The following is a 19,491-nucleotide window of genomic DNA, read 5'->3' as shown; positions in this document are numbered from 1 at the left end:
GTTACCTTTACTAAGATCAAAGGATCTTGGTAATCAGAGCAGATTGGAGCAACAGCATGTTCAAATCCTCCAGCTCTCTGTATGCAGTATTTGCAACATCGGGCAAAGGGCAGCTGAATGAAATGATTCACACTAAATCAGAAATTAGTAAATGCTTGACCTAAAAATTCAGTGGCGTTATCCTACACAAGCACAACTCGAACCTGCAAACATGCAAACACAGGCTGCTGTAAGCACTGCAGTTTGGGTGCAATGTTCAAGATTGGACCTTTAGCATTTGCTTGCTGTTAGAAAAGACGGAGAGAGAGAGGTTAAAGGGACGCTAAAGGTTACTATTAAGTCAACGTGGACTGTTGAAATACCATCACAGAAACCTCGAAACGCTTGTTTCGTGCCAAGGAGAGACTTATTTAAAAAAAAAAAAATTCGTTCTGAATCGTCCGCGTACCTCTAGCGCAATTCAAATCGCCCGCCCTCCGATCGAGGAGCACTTATATCATGGTCTCATAGTGACGTTGCGCCATCGATGAGTAGAACGGCGTCCGCAGACGGCGCTACGGCTTTTCTGCGCAAAACGCAAACTCGCAGCCAGAAACAGAGCCAAGACAGAGCCGACAGCAGAGCGAAAGCGGGAGTATGGTTACGTTAGCCACCGTAGTATGGTGGCTAGCGGAAGGAGAAACGAATTACGTCCCACATTACGTCCCACGGCACACGGAGAGTCCGTTTTCGTTAAACTATAGGCTGCAGCGAGCTCGCAGCGTGGTCTGTGAGCCTTTTCGCACTCGCAACAGGGCATAAAAAAGTGCGAATCGACGCAAACCTCGGCCTAGAAACGTGCTTCGCCACAGCCAGGGCTCAATACGACCCAAGCTGGCATGACCCAGATGTCGTTTCCCGCACCGCCACCAGGCGCCGCTACTATACCTCAAACTCCAGCGCAAGACGCCCATAAGCTGGTACTTCATTCTATGACGCAAACTTCGACGCTCGTCACAATGGACCCTGACACCGACAGATTGGCTCGCGATGGTGGGCTCAACTTCAGCGATTTGAGCACCGTCGAGCGCGACCTGCTGCTGAGGGCTCGCACTGCCGGCGTCGTTGCGTACTACGACGGCGGCCTCGACACCGGCTCTCCGGAGCGGGAAAGCAGCGAGGGCTTCCCACGACATCACATGGACGTGGCATTCTCGCTGCTTGTTCCAAATGAAAGTTTCGCGAGCCAGCAGAACCCTCACAGCACGACGCGATAATGAAAGTACTGAAACTCCAAAGCGTGCTCGGCGCAGAGTCGAGCGCGCAGAGTCGAGCGAAAACGAAACCTTCAAAACGTCAAAATACTATTTTTTCTTAGAATCGAATAGACGTAGACAAGCAGCATTTTTTTCCGTCTTATAATTGAATGAAATGATATTTTTAATACGAGTAGTTGAGTATTAGTAACACAAATTATGAGGAGTCCTTTCGTCATCGGGCTAGTACCGGAATGTCGCTGGGGGGTCTCAAATCGTGTCATGCATTTACCTCAATTTCTCGGTTACTAAAGCTCTGTTCGCGATTAAATTGACGCCTTAGACGTTCTAGAACATTGCTCTACCACTTTAACTTGAGTTTCTGGTAAACTTTAGTGTCCCAAATTATCAGGTTTTAGGTCCAAAACCAGGACATGATCGATTGATGTACACCGTAATGAGAAGGGGGGAGGGTTGCGGAACTCCGAATTGATGTTTACCACCTGGGGTTCTTTAGTGTGCACCTAAATATATGTACACGGGAGTTCTGGCATTTCACCCACATCGAAATGTGGCTGCCGCAGCCAAGGATTGAACCCATGATCTCGTGCCTATAGCAATCCAACGCCATAGCCACTGGGCCACCGTGGGGTGGGTAAAAAAAAATTGTTTGTTTGTGCTAGTTGTGAAGTCCCAGGAGGACATCCATCCTGTGCACAAAAGCAAATACAAAAGTATGAACGGTAACTCGCAAGCGAGGAAGCCAAGCGAATCTTGAGATGCCACAAGCGCATAATGCCTGTGATATCCGCAGAAACCTTTGTACCTTTGACACCTCTGCTACAACAACTGTGCCGAAGCGGTATGAATACTTCATCCTTGCAATATTTTCTTTGTTTTCTGTAGTCGCAACACTGAAGAAAAGCTGAAACACTAACGTCTCTTTAAAAAATTTGCCCGCTGCACTCAGCCAGAAGTTACCAGTCTAGCAGTTCTTTTAACTTCCTCATATTGCACTGCCCACAAATGCAAAACACAAACACACCAAGTATAGTCACATCCACACAGGGGATACGGTGCAAATGCAAAAGATGATGTTTCAAAAACAGAAATATGTATGCATGGTTTCATCCCTTCAATATGGTACTATAAGTTTGACGCAGAACGTTGCAAAAGCATCACGCAAGTTGAGACCCACCTATGAAATCTAACAAATAGATTATCCCACATAGCATTACTGTACGAGTGAATATGCCTTAGCCGCTGCTAAGCACACATTAGTACTTATCAAAAGTTATTTCCTCATTTGCACTGTGCACATTTAATCTTATCATTTTTTTCAGCAAAAGAAGAAACTAATGGTGGTATTGGCAATAGTTCAAATGAACACTGTGCTATACGCACCATACTGCGGCTACATGGTTTCATCACTAGAGCCACATCAACATTTTCAGTGTCATAATACAAGCAAAGTGTGCTTGTACACAGTGTTTGCAGCAATGACTGCCATTAGTCGGCAAACTGCCTCACAGAATATTGTGCTTTACAATTATGAAATGCTTTATTATTGTGTGACTCATTGTAAGTACTGGAATATCTTGCTAGAAAGCTGCCTTCATAGACCATATTGTGCCTCACCTCAAGTCCTGGAAAGCTACTCACTGTTGCATCTGATTCGCAAGCCCCAAGGGTAGCGTTGGCCTGGCGGCCTGGGGCACAGCTGGAAGCATTCGAAAGTCTTGGCAAAGGATGAGTCGATTGCTAACAGAACAACTTGTTTATTATAGCATCGCAAAAGAGCGGCCGGTCAGGTCGACCGAAGTGGAGAGATGGGAGACCACGTTACTCGACGGAAGAAATCGGAGCCTCTCTTGGCGTCCGGGGGCAGCTGCTTTTATACTCGCGGAGTCGAGGGCAAGAAGGAACGGCTCGGGATGAGGCGCACGTGACGGCGGCGCACGGACACGTTGAGACGAGAAGTGACGCATCCGCCGGGCCGGCGCCGGTCCGACCTCCTCGCTTCACAGTTGGGGAGCTCCTCTCTCCGGCTGCCGCGCTTTGACAAGCGTAGGCACCAACATGTACACACACACACACACGAAGACACGTGGCCTTGAAACATGCCTGGACGCGCTTGGCAGGAAGCCTTGCGGCAGCACTGAATGGGCCAAAATGTCCTCCGTTGTGAACGAAACCCCGGCGTCCGTTGCATCCGCGCCGGCTATACCGCACGTCGGAGGCGAAACGTAACAGACCGCACCGCTGGGAGAAGGAGATCCCGATGGTCAGGGGACTGCATCCGCTGTCCGGAGGGATGTCACTCGATGATGCTCATAACTGAAGTCGGTCGTCCCTCGGCGTTTCTTGAGCGCAGCGCACCGAGAAGGCCTCGTTCTCACGTTCAGGTTCACACAGGACACTGCAAAGTGACTTCGGGAGAGTTGCCATTTTTGTTCTCGTTCCCAGCAAGCGTTAGAACTACGCCGAAACTCAACCGCTCTGTCAGCAAGCACGACACAACCCTCACTAAGACTGGCCAGGCTCTTTCCCCTTTTATACTACTGCCTAGTTCCTTACAGTAGTCTAGCAGCACTCAGAACGCGTTCACAAATTGGAAAATTGCACTAGAAAGTACGTCATGACTTTGAAACACTAAACAAAAGCAATATGTTAAAGATCCTGCCTCAGGAAGAAAAATATCAGTAACAAACAACTTTGAGGCTGATTCCTACGTTAGGGGCCTCGACTTAAGCCATCGGCGTTACCGCTGAGACTCCCCTTTTTGTAACACACCTCAAAGGAATATTGTTGCAAAGCTAGGCTCCAGCGCAGCAGGCGGCCATTTTTGGAAGAGATGGTCTGCAGCCATTTCAGAGGGCAGTGATCCGTCTCGAAGCATGCGAAGTGGAGACCGCAGCGAGCGACCGTACACCAGCTCAGCTGGCGAAAACCCCGTAGCCGCATGCGGCGCGGTCCTTAGTGCAAACATCACCCCAGGCAGACACAGCTCCCAGTCAGTTCGTTGTTCAAACTACAATGCTCTCAACATGCGCTACATGACGGAGTGGAGCTTCTCAACGGAATTCGACTGTGGGTGGTACACTGAGCTGTGTAACAGCTTTACCCCGCACCTTTCGAGAAAGGCTGTCGTCAAAGCGCTAGTAAACACTGTGCCCTGATCTGACTGGATTTCCGCAGGAGAACCAACTCGCGCACATGTGGACAGTAGTGCATTGACTATCTCAACTGAGCTGAGTTCTTTAAGCGGCACTGCTTCAGGGAACTTTGTCGCTGGGCAGATAGATCACAGTCAAAATGTGTCTGTACCCCGTGGTTGTTACCGGCAGAGGTCCCACTGTATCAATAACGAGCCGTCTAAAAGGCTCCGTAATGATAGGTACCAACTTCAAGGGCGCCCTCGATTTGTCCCCTGGTTTACCCACCCGCTGACAGGTGTCACATGTCCTCACAAAGTGTTCTGCGTCACGAAAACACCCTGGCCAATAGTACTCTTGCAAGAGACGGTCCTTAGTCTTCTTAACTCCTAGGTGTCCGGACCACGAACCTCCATGCGACAAGCGCAACAGATCCTGACGGTAGCCCCGAGGCACAATCACCTGATCGAACTCCACTCCCCTGCGATCTAGATACTTCCGGTACAGGACCCCACTCCTTTCCACAAAACGAGCATTTTTCTTGGCGATACCTTCCTTGACATTGCAGCGCATGTTTTCTAGGCTGCCATCCTTTTTTTGCTCAGCTATCAAAGCCGACCGGCTGACTTTTAGCAACCTATTAATTCCATCTGACGTAGGCGCGATGAGAAAATCTGCAGAGAGCTCTTCTAACATTCCCGTGTCGGGCATTTCCTCTCTAGTATCTGGTGCCTTCAACGCTACAGGCTCAATTTTATTCACTTCGGACGTGCTCTGAATATCAGCTTGCTGCGCCTCCGACCCATTCTCATTGTTCGGTAACGTCGGCCCCGCAACTACCGCCTTTGCAGCGGGCTCCCGAACTCTTGATCTGGTTAAGGCCGGAACGCTAGCCTCACCAAACAAAAGCCCCTTCTCGCGCATGAGGTGATCGGACCTGTTCGAAAATAGGTACGGGTACTGGGGGCGGGGGGGCAGCATAGATGACACTGCGGCCTCCGTCTCAAGTGCTCCGAAAGGTCCTTCAATAAGCACTTTTGCTACGGGCAGACACACGCTATGAGCTTCCACGGCTTGCTTGATCCATGCGCACTCTCCCGTGAACATATCGGGTTCTACGTAAGAGGGGTGAACTACAACCATTGTAGCTGCGGAATCACGAAGCACTCGGCACTCTTTCCCGTTCACGAGGAGGTCTCGCATGTAAGGCTCGAGAAGCTTCATGTTGTCGTCAGTGCTGCATAATGACAAAAACACGACTTTTGTTTTTGTTTCTGGACGCTGCGCCGAAAAGTGACCCGGCTTCTGGCACGTATAACACACGCGCGCTGACCTCGTCTCGAACCGCTTTCTGCGTTCGGCTTCAGCTGCCGCCGTCTCCTTACGTTCGGCCGGACTCCTTTCACTCGCATCCGCACTACGTGTGCCCCCCCTTGCTCTCATGGGTGTGAACTTCGGCCTCTCAAACTTGGAGCCAAATTCACCCTTTTGACCGTCCTTAGCTCCGCGAGCTCGACGCGTCACAAACTCCTCGGCCAGCTCGGCAGCTTTAGCCACCGTACTAACGTCTGGCCAATCCAAGACCCAGTACCTCACGTTCTCAGGTAACCGACTATAAAACTGTTCCAGCCCGAAACACTGCAGAACTTTCTCGTGGTCACCAAACGCTTTCTCTTCTTTGTGCCACTCCTGCATGTTTGACATAAGCCTGTAGGCAAACTCTGTATATGACTCACTTCTGCCTTTCTCATTTTCCCGAAACTTCCGACGGAACGCCTCCGCTGACAGCCTGTACTTTTTTAGCAGACTCGATTTCACTTGGTCGAAATCCTCTGCCTCCTCTCTCTTCAAGCGAGCGACTACGTCAGCCGCCTCGCCGGGTAACAAAGTGAGCAAGCGCTGTGGCCACGTTTCCCGAGAAAACCCCTGCTTCTCGCACGTTCGCTCAAAGTTAACCAGGAACAAACCAATGTCCTCTCCAGGCTTAAACGGCCGCATCAGGTCAGTCATTTTGAACGATACTCGCTCTCCTGCACCGTGTGCCTCACTTACATTACGAGCGCGTTCCATCTCTACCTCGAGACGCTTCATTTCCAAAGCATGGTGACGGTCGCGCTCCTCTTTCTCTTTTTGCTCTTTACGTTCGCGCTCGAGATCGTCTTTCTCTTTTTGCTCTTTACGTTCGCGTTCCTGTCTTTTTGCCGTCTCCCTCTCCTCAATGGTCTCAATGCATTCCGACAGGTCGTCATCCTCAGCTTCTAACTCAAGAATAGCCCTTAGCAGTTCTGGTTTTCTGAGTTTGTCTGAGACATCCAGACCCAACTCTCTTGCAAGCTCCAGCAATTTCGGTTTGCGCAATGACTTCCAATCCATGGCTGCTCTGAATGCTGCTTTCTCTACTGCCTACTATTGTCTTGCCGTAAACTAACCCGGCAGCAACGACAACCACAATTACCAGCTCTGTTTCTGACACTAACAAAAGCCTGGCGAAACTCAGAAGAAGAAAGTCCCGCACTCACCAAACCAAGAATTCCCGCACTCGCAGCCAAGAATTCAGCGCAGTCGTTCCACTGCAGGCAACTAGTCATCGCAGAGGGCTCGTTGCACTGCTCCCGGATGGTCGTTGTGCTGCTCAGAATACAGTCGACCGCATAACTTCCGTGCTGGACTCCGTTGTCGCGATCTCACTGCTGGCAAACAGTTGTTGCATCTGGGTCGCAAGCCCCAAGGGTAGCGTTGGCCTGGTGGCCTGGGGCACAGCTGGAAGCATCATAAGGTGCTGGCAAAGGATGAGTCGATTGCTAACAGAACAACTTGTTTATTATAGCATCGCAAAAGAGCGGCCGGTCAGGTCGACCGAAGTGGAGAGATGGGAGACCACGTTACTCGACGGAAGAAATCGGAGCCTCTCTTGGCGTCCGGGGGCAGCTGCTTTTATACTCGCGGAGTCGAGGGCAAGAAGGAACGGCTCGGGATGAGGCGCACGTGACGGCGGCGCACGGACACGTTGAGACGAGAAGTGACGCATCCGCCGGGCCGGCGCCGGTCCGACCTCCTCGCTTCACAGTTGGGGAGCTCCTCTCTCCGGCTGCCGCGCTTTGACAAGCGTAGGCACCAACATGTACACACACACACACACGAAGACACGTGGCCTTGAAACATGCCTGGACGCGCTTGGCAGGAAGCCTTGCGGCAGCACTGAATGGGCCAAAATGTCCTCCGTTGTGAACGAAACCCCGGCGTCCGTTGCATCCGCGCCGGCTATACCGCACGTCGGAGGCGAAACGTAACAGACCGCACCGCTGGGAGAAGGAGATCCCGATGGTCAGGGGACTGCATCCGCTGTCCGGAGGGATGTCACTCGATGATGCTCATAACTGAAGTCGGTCGTCCCTCGGCGTTTCTTGAGCGCAGCGCACCGAGAAGGCCTCGTTCTCACGTTCAGGTTCACACAGGACACTGCAAAGTGACTTCGGGAGAGTTGCCATTTTTGTTCTCGTTCCCAGCAAGCGTTAGAACTACGCCGAAACTCAACCGCTCTGTCAGCAAGCACGACACAACCCTCACTAAGACTGGCCAGGCTCTTTCCCCTTTTATACTACTGCCTAGTTCCTTACAGTAGTCTAGCAGCACTCAGAACGCGTTCACAAATTGGAAAATTGCACTAGAAAGTACGTCATGACTTTGAAACACTAAACAAAAGCAATATGTTAAAGATCCTGCCTCAGGAAGAAAAATATCAGTAACAAACAACTTTGAGGCTGATTCCTACGTTAGGGGCCTCGACTTAAGCCATCGGCGTTACCGCTGAGACTCCCCTTTTTGTAACACACCTCAAAGGAATATTGTTGCAAAGCTAGGCTCCAGCGCAGCAGGCGGCCATTTTTGGAAGAGATGGTCTGCAGCCATTTCAGAGGGCAGTGATCCGTCTCGAAGCATGCGAAGTGGAGACCGCAGCGAGCGACCGTACACCAGCTCAGCTGGCGAAAACCCCGTAGCCGCATGCGGCGCGGTCCTTAGTGCAAACATCACCCCAGGCAGACACAGCTCCCAGTCAGTTCGTTGTTCAAACTACAATGCTCTCAACATGCGCTACATGACGGAGTGGAGCTTCTCAACGGAATTCGACTGTGGGTGGTACACTGAGCTGTGTAACAGCTTTACCCCGCACCTTTCGAGAAAGGCTGTCGTCAAAGCGCTAGTAAACACTGTGCCCTGATCTGACTGGATTTCCGCAGGAGAACCAACTCGCGCACATGTGGACAGTAGTGCATTGACTATCTCAACTGAGCTGAGTTCTTTAAGCGGCACTGCTTCAGGGAACTTTGTCGCTGGGCAGATAGATCACAGTCAAAATGTGTCTGTACCCCGTGGTTGTTACCGGCAGAGGTCCCACTGTATCAATAACGAGCCGTCTAAAAGGCTCCGTAATGATAGGTACCAACTTCAAGGGCGCCCTCGATTTGTCCCCTGGTTTACCCACCCGCTGACAGGTGTCACATGTCCTCACAAAGTGTTCTGCGTCACGAAAACACCCTGGCCAATAGTACTCTTGCAAGAGACGGTCCTTAGTCTTCTTAACTCCTAGGTGTCCGGACCACGAACCTCCATGCGACAAGCGCAACAGATCCTGACGGTAGCCCCGAGGCACAATCACCTGATCGAACTCCACTCCCCTGCGATCTAGATACTTCCGGTACAGGACCCCACTCCTTTCCACAAAACGAGCATTTTTCTTGGCGATACCTTCCTTGACATTGCAGCGCATGTTTTCTAGGCTGCCATCCTTTTTTTGCTCAGCTATCAAAGCCGACCGGCTGACTTTTAGCAACCTATTAATTCCATCTGACGTAGGCGCGATGAGAAAATCTGCAGAGAGCTCTTCTAACTTTCCCGTGTCGGGCATTTCCTCTCTAGTATCTGGTGCCTTCAACGCTACAGGCTCAATTTTATTCACTTCGGACGTGCTCTGAATATCAGCTTGCTGCGCCTCCGACCCATTCTCATTGTTCGGTAACGTCGGCCCCGCAACTACCGCCTTTGCAGCGGGCTCCCGAACTCTTGATCTGGTTAAGGCCGGAACGCTAGCCTCACCAAACAAAAGCCCCTTCTCGCGCATGAGGTGATCGGACCTGTTCGAAAATAGGTACGGGTACTGGGGGCGGGGGGGCAGCATAGATGACACTGCGGCCTCCGTCTCAAGTGCTCCGAAAGGTCCTTCAATAAGCACTTTTGCTACGGGCAGACACACGCTATGAGCTTCCACGGCTTGCTTGATCCATGCGCACTCTCCCGTGAACATATCGGGTTCTACGTAAGAGGGGTGAACTACAACCATTGTAGCTGCGGAATCACGAAGCACTCGGCACTCTTTCCCGTTCACGAGGAGGTCTCGCATGTAAGGCTCGAGAAGCTTCATGTTGTCGTCAGTGCTGCATAATGACAAAAACACGACTTTTGTTTTTGTTTCTGGACGCTGCGCCGAAAAGTGACCCGGCTTCTGGCACGTATAACACTCGCACGCTGACCTCGTCTCGAACCGCTTTCTGCGTTCGGCTTCAGCTGCCGCCGTCTCCTTACGTTCGGCCGGACTCCTTTCACTCGCATCCGCACTACGTGTGCCCCCCCTTGCTCTCATGGGTGTGAACTTCGGCCTCTCAAACTTGGAGCCAAATTCACCCTTTTGACCGTCCTTAGCTCCGCGAGCTCGACGCGTCACAAACTCCTCGGCCAGCTCGGCAGCTTTAGCCACCGTACTAACGTCTGGCCAATCCAAGACCCAGTACCTCACGTTCTCAGGTAACCGACTATAAAACTGTTCCAGCCCGAAACACTGCAGAACTTTCTCGTGGTCACCAAACGCTTTCTCTTCTTTGTGCCACTCCTGCATGTTTGACATAAGCCTGTAGGCAAACTCTGTATATGACTCACTTCTGCCTTTCTCATTTTCCCGAAACTTCCGACGGAACGCCTCCGCTGACAGCCTGTACTTTTTTAGCAGACTCGATTTCACTTGGTCGAAATCCTCTGCCTCCTCTCTCTTCAAGCGAGCGACTACGTCAGCCGCCTCGCCGGGTAACAAAGTGAGCAAGCGCTGTGGCCACGTTTCCCGAGAAAACCCCTGCTTCTCGCACGTTCGCTCAAAGTTAACCAGGAACAAACCAATGTCCTCTCCAGGCTTAAACGGCCGCATCAGGTCAGTCATTTTGAACGATACTCGCTCTCCTGCACCGTGTGCCTCACTTACATTACGAGCGCGTTCCATCTCTACCTCGAGACGCTTCATTTCCAAAGCATGGTGACGGTCGCGCTCCTCTTTCTCTTTTTGCTCTTTACGTTCGCGCTCGAGATCGTCTTTCTCTTTTTGCTCTTTACGTTCGCGTTCCTGTCTTTTTGCCGTCTCCCTCTCCTCAATGGTCTCAATGCATTCCGACAGGTCGTCATCCTCAGCTTCTAACTCAAGAATAGCCCTTAGCAGTTCTGGTTTTCTGAGTTTGTCTGAGACATCCAGACCCAACTCTCTTGCAAGCTCCAGCAATTTCGGTTTGCGCAATGACTTCCAATCCATGGCTGCTCTGAATGCTGCTTTCTCTACTGCCTACTATTGTCTTGCCGTAAACTAACCCGGCAGCAACGACAACCACAATTACCAGCTCTGTTTCTGACACTAACAAAAGCCTGGCGAAACTCAGAAGAAGAAAGTCCCGCACTCACCAAACCAAGAATTCCCGCACTCGCAGCCAAGAATTCAGCGCAGTCGTTCCACTGCAGGCAACTAGTCATCGCAGAGGGCTCGTTGCACTGCTCCCGGATGGTCGTTGTGCTGCTCAGAATACAGTCGACCGCATAACTTCCGTGCTGGACTCCGTTGTCGCGATCTCACTGCTGGCAAACAGTTGTTGCATCTGGGTCGCAAGCCCCAAGGGTAGCGTTGGCCTGGTGGCCTGGGGCACAGCTGGAAGCATCATAAGGTGCTGGCAAAGGATGAGTCGCTTGCTAACAGAACAACTTGTTTATTATAGCATCGCAAAAGAGCGGCTGGTCAGGTCGACCGAAGTGGAGAGACGGGAGACCACGTTACTCGACGGAAGAAATCGGAGCTTCTCTCGGCGTCCGGGGGCAGCTGCTTTTATACTCTCGGAATCGAGGGCAAGAAGGAACGGCTCGGGATGAGGCGCACATGACGGCGGCGCATGGACGCGTTGCGACGAGAAGTGACACATCCGCCGGGCCGGCGCCGGTCCGACCTCCTCGCTTCACAGTTGGGGAGCTCCTCTCTCCGGCTGCCGCGCTTTGACAAGCGTAGGCACCAACATGTACACACACACACACACGAAGACACGTGGCCTTGAAACATGCCTGGACGCGCTTGGCAGGAAGCCTTGCGGCAGCACTGAATGGGCCAAAATGTCCTCCGTTGTGAACGAAACCCCGGCGTCCGTTGCATCCGCGCCGGCTATACCGCACGTCGGAGGCGAAACGTAACAGACCGCACCGCTGGGAGAAGGAGATCCCGATGGTCAGGGGACTGCATCCGCTGTCCGGAGGGATGTCACTCGATGATGCTCATAACTGAAGTCGGTCGTCCCTCGGCGTTTCTTGAGCGCAGCGCACCGAGAAGGCCTCGTTCTCACGTTCAGGTTCACACAGGACACTGCAAAGTGACTTCGGGAGAGTTGCCATTTTTGTTCTCGTTCCCAGCAAGCGTTAGAACTACGCCGAAACTCAACCGCTCTGTCAGCAAGCACGACACAACCCTCACTAAGACTGGCCAGGCTCTTTCCCCTTTTATACTACTGCCTAGTTCCTTACAGTAGTCTAGCAGCACTCAGAACGCGTTCACAAATTGGAAAATTGCACTAGAAAGTACGTCATGACTTTGAAACACTAAACAAAAGCAATATGTTAAAGATCCTGCCTCAGGAAGAAAAATATCAGTAACAAACAACTTTGAGGCTGATTCCTACGTTAGGGGCCTCGACTTAAGCCATCGGCGTTACCGCTGAGACTCCCCTTTTTGTAACACACCTCAAAGGAATATTGTTGCAAAGCTAGGCTCCAGCGCAGCAGGCGGCCATTTTTGGAAGAGATGGTCTGCAGCCATTTCAGAGGGCAGTGATCCGTCTCGAAGCATGCGAAGTGGAGACCGCAGCGAGCGACCGTACACCAGCTCAGCTGGCGAAAACCCCGTAGCCGCATGCGGCGCGGTCCTTAGTGCAAACATCACCCCAGGCAGACACAGCTCCCAGTCAGTTCGTTGTTCAAACTACAATGCTCTCAACATGCGCTACATGACGGAGTGGAGCTTCTCAACGGAATTCGACTGTGGGTGGTACACTGAGCTGTGTAACAGCTTTACCCCGCACCTTTCGAGAAAGGCTGTCGTCAAAGCGCTAGTAAACACTGTGCCCTGATCTGACTGGATTTCCGCAGGAGAACCAACTCGCGCACATGTGGACAGTAGTGCATTGACTATCTCAACTGAGCTGAGTTCTTTAAGCGGCACTGCTTCAGGGAACTTTGTCGCTGGGCAGATAGATCACAGTCAAAATGTGTCTGTACCCCGTGGTTGTTACCGGCAGAGGTCCCACTGTATCAATAACGAGCCGTCTAAAAGGCTCCGTAATGATAGGTACCAACTTCAAGGGCGCCCTCGATTTGTCCCCTGGTTTACCCACCCGCTGACAGGTGTCACATGTCCTCACAAAGTGTTCTGCGTCACGAAAACACCCTGGCCAATAGTACTCTTGCAAGAGACGGTCCTTAGTCTTCTTAACTCCTAGGTGTCCGGACCACGAACCTCCATGCGACAAGCGCAACAGATCCTGACGGTAGCCCCGAGGCACAATCACCTGATCGAACTCCACTCCCCTGCGATCTAGATACTTCCGGTACAGGACCCCACTCCTTTCCACAAAACGAGCATTTTTCTTGGCGATACCTTCCTTGACATTGCAGCGCATGTTTTCTAGGCTGCCATCCTTTTTTTGCTCAGCTATCAAAGCCGACCGGCTGACTTTTAGCAACCTATTAATTCCATCTGACGTAGGCGCGATGAGAAAATCTGCAGAGAGCTCTTCTAACTTTCCCGTGTCGGGCATTTCCTCTCTAGTATCTGGTGCCTTCAACGCTACAGGCTCAATTTTATTCACTTCGGACGTGCTCTGAATATCAGCTTGCTGCGCCTCCGACCCATTCTCATTGTTCGGTAACGTCGGCCCCGCAACTACCGCCTTTGCAGCGGGCTCCCGAACTCTTGATCTGGTTAAGGCCGGAACGCTAGCCTCACCAAACAAAAGCCCCTTCTCGCGCATGAGGTGATCGGACCTGTTCGAAAATAGGTACGGGTACTGGGGGCGGGGGGGCAGCATAGATGACACTGCGGCCTCCGTCTCAAGTGCTCCGAAAGGTCCTTCAATAAGCACTTTTGCTACGGGCAGACACACGCTATGAGCTTCCACGGCTTGCTTGATCCATGCGCACTCTCCCGTGAACATATCGGGTTCTACGTAAGAGGGGTGAACTACAACCATTGTAGCTGCGGAATCACGAAGCACTCGGCACTCTTTCCCGTTCACGAGGAGGTCTCGCATGTAAGGCTCGAGAAGCTTCATGTTGTCGTCAGTGCTGCATAATGACAAAAACACGACTTTTGTTTTTGTTTCTGGACGCTGCGCCGAAAAGTGACCTGGCTTCTGGCACGTATAACACACGCGCGCTGACCTCGTCTCGAACCGCTTTCTGCGTTCGGCTTCAGCTGCCGCCGTCTCCTTACGTTCGGCCGGACTCCTTTCACTCGCATCCGCACTACGTGTGCCCCCCCTTGCTCTCATGGGTGTGAACTTCGGCCTCTCAAACTTGGAGCCAAATTCACCCTTTTGACCGTCCTTAGCTCCGCGAGCTCGACGCGTCACAAACTCCTCGGCCAGCTCGGCGGCTTTAGCCACCGTACTAACGTCTGGCCAATCCAAGACCCAGTACCTCACGTTCTCAGGTAACCGACTATAAAACTGTTCCAGCCCGAAACACTGCAGAACTTTCTCGTGGTCACCAAACGCTTTCTCTTCTTTGTGCCACTCCTGCATGTTTGACATAAGCCTGTAGGCAAACTCTGTATATGACTCACTTCTGCCTTTCTCATTTTCCCGAAACTTCCGACGGAACGCCTCCGCTGACAGCCTGTACTTTTTTAGCAGACTCGATTTCACTTGGTCGAAATCCTCTGCCTCCTCTCTCTTCAAGCGAGCGACTACGTCAGCCGCCTCGCCGGGTAACAAAGTGAGCAAGCGCTGTGGCCACGTTTCCCGAGAAAACCCCTGCTTCTCGCACGTTCGCTCAAAGTTAACCAGGAACAAACCAATGTCCTCTCCAGGCTTAAACGGCCGCATCAGGTCAGTCATTTTGAACGATACTCGCTCTCCTGCACCGTGTGCCTCACTTACATTACGAGCGCGTTCCATCTCTACCTCGAGACGCTTCATTTCCAAAGCATGGTGACGGTCGCGCTCCTCTTTCTCTTTTTGCTCTTTACGTTCGCGCTCGAGATCGTCTTTCTCTTTTTGCTCTTTACGTTCGCGTTCCTGTCTTTTTGCCGTCTCCCTCTCCTCAATGGTCTCAATGCATTCCGACAGGTCGTCATCCTCAGCTTCTAACTCAAGAATAGCCCTTAGCAGTTCTGGTTTTCTGAGTTTGTCTGAGACATCCAGACCCAACTCTCTTGCAAGCTCCAGCAATTTCGGTTTGCGCAATGACTTCCAATCCATGGCTGCTCTGAATGCTGCTTTCTCTACTGCCTACTATTGTCTTGCCGTAAACTAACCCGGCAGCAACGACAACCACAATTACCAGCTCTGTTTCTGACACTAACAAAAGCCTGGCGAAACTCAGAAGAAGAAAGTCCCGCACTCACCAAACCAAGAATTCCCGCACTCGCAGCCAAGAATTCAGCGCAGTCGTTCCACTGCAGGCAACTAGTCATCGCAGAGGGCTCGTTGCACTGCTCCCGGATGGTCGTTGTGCTGCTCAGAATACAGTCGACCGCATAACTTCCGTGCTGGACTCCGTTGTCGCGATCTCACTGCTGGCAAACAGTTGTTGCATCTGGGTCGCAAGCCCCAAGGGTAGCGTTGGCCTGGTGGCCTGGGGCACAGCTGGAAGCATCATAAGGTGCTGGCAAAGGATGAGTCGCTTGCTAACAGAACAACTTGTTTATTATAGCATCGCAAAAGAGCGGCTGGTCAGGTCGACCGAAGTGGAGAGACGGGAGACCACGTTACTCGACGGAAGAAATCGGAGCTTCTCTCGGCGTCCGGGGGCAGCTGCTTTTATACTCTCGGAATCGAGGGCAAGAAGGAACGGCTCGGGATGAGGCGCACATGACGGCGGCGCATGGACGCGTTGCGACGAGAAGTGACACATCCGCCGGGCCGGCGCCGGTCCGACCTCCTCGCTTCACAGTTGAGGAGCTCCTCTCCCCGGCTGCCGCGCTTTGACAAGCGTGGGCACCAACATGTAGACACACAGGCACACACACACAGACGAAGACACGTGGCATTGAAACATACCTGGACGTGCTTGGCAGGAAGCATTGCGGCAGCGCTGAACGGGCCAAAATGTCCGCCGCTTTGAACGAAGCACCGGCGTCCGTTGTATCCGCGCCGGCTATACTGCGCGTCGGAGGCGAAACGTAACATCACTCACCACCACGGATGGAGCTATAACGTCACTGGGTGGTTAGGAGCTGGCCCCGCTAACCAGTGATCTGTCGCGCTCATCTTCGCCCTCTTCGTTAACTAGACCGTAACAAGGGATCACAGAAGCGCGCGCACATGCGCTCATTCATTCATGGCTTGAGCAGAAAAAGCGCGACAGAACCGATATAGGATGTGAGAAAGCGGACGGACGAGGATGATGAAATGTCAGCGCCGTTACCTGTCGCTGTCTCCCGGCATGGTTTTTGGGCTATATAGCTCTGTTCCTGCTCAAGGAACGGTCGCACGCCGCCTCGAAAGCGACACTACATTTTCACCATCGCGCAAGGGCTTGTGCTTTGGAGATTCTGAAGGGGATTCTTTCTGCTAGCGATCAGCAACACCGCAAACTTCGAAACACCGCATAAGCTAACGCCGAACACAAAACAACGAGTGCTTTCTCGTACCTCTCTATAGATGTAAAAGCAGGGGGCCCGGTGCCGCTTTTTGGCAGGTTTAACTTTTTTTTCTTTTTCGATAACGAATCGAAGGATCAATCGCAGACAGCGCGATTGCAGGGCAACGAGGCTATAAAGAAAGCAGTGAATTTGGGCGCCTCCTTTTCTTTGCATTTATTGCCCTCTTTGTTCCGCCTTCGCGCTGCGTAACTATAGCCTAAGTGAACAGAATCCCGAACCAAAATATGTTTTTCATTTTGTAGGCAGCAGCGCTCGGCTGCCATTGCAATCTTACCTTTGCATGTACTGGGTGCGTTGGACATGACCATTAAAGACTGGTGAGGAATAAGATTTGGGGTCTCGTCAAGGCTACCGTTATACTTTCACCATACACAGGTCAGGTTTCGTGAACTCCCCTCTTTGCTCTTTGTATACTGAGTAAGAAACAATATTTCCATCTTATCGCCGCCTCGCTGTTGCAAAAAAAGGATATTGGAGCTGTCTTTGAAAAGACCTGCTCTGGCCTTGACAGATGATGTTATTCCTTCCTTTGGGGCCTCGACCTTTGGATTAAGCGTGCACAGGGATGTTATCTCCGCCGCACAGGAATTCGACCTTACTTAGTCCAGCGGACCAATCGCCTAGATATATTTGTATTTCTTTTCTTATTTAGCACTTTTCAAGTAATGATTTTTCATTCCTAATGTTATTCATATAAGTTTAACATTTATTTCCGCATCTTCACATATTTTACCCTATATAGCAGTGCTGAAAATTTATTTACGATTGTCTTTGGAATAATCCATCCATTTCTTGGCCAATATCCCATTATGGCTATAAGTAACATTTTCCTTTTCTGGATAACAACAAGGCTATCAGCCCTTTCATAGCTTGTTATGACATAAAGTCTCCTTAACTGCTTCAGCAACAGGCGCTATAATGGCGATTGTTCGTGTCGTTGGACCGGCATACTTTTTAGGCAGCTATGCATCCTTTGTATCAGATTGACAATGATAAAAATAAAAATGAGGAAATAATAAAATGGAAAATACAGTGACCTTATTCAGAAAAAAAAATAAGATGAGAGCACAAGTTTCGCCGAAAATCGAGTCAATTGGTCTGCGGAACGAGACACCCGGGACAATGAGCATAGTCAAATCATATAGCGCTACTTGCCAGCGCTTTCTCTTTTGCGACAAATTCCGGCCTCTTAAGCGAATAGCCTTATTTCTTTAAGGACGTTAAAAGAATATGCGACCACGCGGCGATGAACTTTGTGTATGCACGTATGCATACGTATAAACACAGTAAAACGAGCTTAACAGAACAAAGTTAGCCGTGTGTTTCCAACTTGGTTCCCAAAAAGATGTGAATAATAAAATCTGACGAAGCCGCAATCGTGTTGACTGCACTCGCTTCGCTGTGGTTACTCCCATACTCCCATCCGTCACCATTGAAGTAATTTGCTCTCTTGCTTACTATATCACTGACAGCATAAGCAACCGTGATATAGTACGTGGAATGTGGGCACAAAGTCCACAAAACTGCTTCGCTTTGTGCCAGTAATGAGTGAGTGAGTGAGTGAATAAACTTTATTGCAGGTCCGGCGAGGACGGGAACTCGTCGCGCACCCGGCTAGTCCCACGTCAGGACCGGCAGGTCTAGCCCACCGGCCCGGTCGTGGGCACGCCGGACGGCCAGGATTTGCTTTTCTAGAGTGGGGCTACGCAGAAGCGAGTCCCACTCCTCCTTGATGTACTTGGGGTATGTCGACCCGCACTCCCAGAGCATGTGAGGTAGAGTGGAGGTCTGGCCGCAGGACGGGCAGGCGTCGTCGCGATACACGTCCGGGTAAGCCTCTTGGAGAGCGGACAGACACGGATATGTGCTGGTCTGTAGAAGCCTAAGCGAAGCGGCTTGCGCCCTATTCAACTTGGGGTGAGGGGGTGGAAAGACCCTTCTGGACGTGTGGAAATATTTAATAATCTCGTTGTGAGTAGTGGGAGTGCGGTCGGTGAGGTCACGCGCAGCCTCGTGCGCAGACTCATTGAGGTTCGTGGGGGCACCCTCGACCGATCCTACGTGAGCGGGAAACCAGTGAATTGAATGGTTTATGAGAGCATGTGGACTCGAGCCGCTAAGAAGACGAACAGCTTCCTTGGCGATGCAACCCTTTTGAAAAGCGCTAACTGCCGTTTTGCAATCACTATAGATTTCGGACCCACGACCGTCTAGGAGGGTGAGGGCGATGGCAACTTGCTCGGCGACTCCGGGGTCTGAAGTGCGAATCGAGGTGCTATTGGAAATCTTTCCGCTCGAGTCGCGACCACAACGACGGCAAAGGTCTTCCCGTCATTGTACTCCATGGCGTCGACGAAGCTTGCTCTAATGTCGTGTTGCTTGATCAGTTTGAGGATGGCTGCTGCTCTGGCCTTGCGTCTGCCCTCGTTGTGGACGGGACGGACGTTTCGGGGGACAGGGGCCACTACGAACTTGTCTCGAATGCACCTAGTGATAGGGGTACTGACAATCGCGAATTCCGCAGGGTGGTAACCCAGCTCTTCGAGGATGCGTTTACCTGCCGCTGTGGTGGTCAGGCGATTGAGTTGCGCGCGTTCTTGGGCTTCGGCAATCTCCTCGGTGGTGTTATGTACCCCCAGCTTCTAGAGATCCTCGGTATTGGTCCTGATGGGTAGCCCAAGAGCCCTCTTGACTATTTTGCTGATAAGAACGTTGAGCTTGTTTCACTCCGCTCTGAGCCAGTTGTGCATGGAAATCTTGTACGTGAAGTGGCAGAGTACGAAGGCATTGATCAGCCTGCAGATTGTTTTCATTCATGCCTCGATGCCGGTTTACAATTCTGCGAACGAGGCGGAAAGCGTTGTCCGTCTTTGCGATGATCTTGCGGCGAGCAGTTCCGTTCCCGCCGTTGAATTCGACAAACATGCCCAGG

This window comes from Dermacentor albipictus, unplaced genomic scaffold (genome assembly GCF_038994185.2).
Source record: "Dermacentor albipictus isolate Rhodes 1998 colony unplaced genomic scaffold, USDA_Dalb.pri_finalv2 scaffold_11, whole genome shotgun sequence".
NCBI lineage: Eukaryota > Metazoa > Arthropoda > Arachnida > Ixodida > Ixodidae > Dermacentor > Dermacentor albipictus.
Note: the sequence above shows the minus strand (reverse complement) of the source record.